This window comes from Beta vulgaris, chromosome 2, assembly GCF_026745355.1.
Source record: "Beta vulgaris subsp. vulgaris cultivar EL10 chromosome 2, EL10.2, whole genome shotgun sequence".
Classification (NCBI taxonomy): domain Eukaryota; kingdom Viridiplantae; phylum Streptophyta; class Magnoliopsida; order Caryophyllales; family Amaranthaceae; genus Beta; species Beta vulgaris.
Window position 1 is genome coordinate 30,995,561 of NC_079203.1, and position 939 is coordinate 30,996,499.

Below are 939 nucleotides of genomic sequence, written 5' to 3' on the forward strand. Positions count from 1 at the left end.
TTAGGAAATAAAAAAGTGAAAGATTGAGTATAAAAAGGGGAAGGAGAAAGAGATGAAGCAGTGTATATTAGAAAATATGAATACTACTTACTTTCAAATCATTTGTGACAAGCTCATATTCACCAAGCAAATGTACATCAAGTGAAGCTGAATCAGAAATGGGTGAAGCAAATCCACAACTGTTTAGGGATTTCGGAAATCCAGGTTCCTATGTTCTTCAAGGTGGAATTCTACTCCCCACCACCACTACAAATTTCAGCATTCACCCTCAGTATACTCGGATGGTGAAAGCTGAGCAGTTTTGTGGGGGGTCTGATGAAGATCCTCTAGACCATCTTGACAGGTTTCTTGAGATCTGTGTCATGATAACAACAACGATGTCTCTCCTGACTACATCAAGATGCACTTGTTCCGGTCCTCTCTTACCGAAAAGGCAAAGTCATGGCTCAAGAGCTTGCCTGCTAATTCCCTCACTACATGGGAAGAAGTCACAATGGCCTTCTTGAAGAAATACTTCCGAGAGTGGAAGACTGCGGACATAAGGAGGAAGATCTCCTCATTTGAGCAAGAGAACGATGAGACACTTGCCGAAGCTTGGGAGCGGTTCAAGGAGATGATCCGTTCATGCCCACACCATGAGTTCAACAAGAATCTACTCATAAGATTCTTCTATGATGGTCTTGATCCGATATCGTGGGCTAACCTTGATGCTGGAGCGGGAGGTCAACTATCTAAGATTCCGTAAGAACAACTTGAGTCCACAATTGAGGAAGTGATCAAGAACTACTCATGGGGTGGAAGACGAAGAGGTGCTCAACCTAAGAAGAGCGGAAAGTTTGAAATTGACCCCATGGATCAAATTCAAGCCAAGATGGACCAACTCGACAAGAAGCTCTCCAAGATCAATCTTGCATCGTCTACTCCTTCACAGGTAAATCT

At 43.1% G+C, this 939-nt stretch overlaps 1 non-coding gene across 1 annotated transcript; it reads right to left on the reverse strand.

Moving 5' to 3' along the window:
• Positions 1–535: 535 nt before the first annotated feature.
• On the reverse strand, positions 536–642 carry LOC125495284 (small nucleolar RNA R71). Its single transcript, XR_007271922.2, has one exon. It is a non-coding gene; the product is annotated as a small nucleolar RNA R71 (small nucleolar RNA).
• Between the last annotated feature and the right edge of the window lie 297 nt (positions 643–939).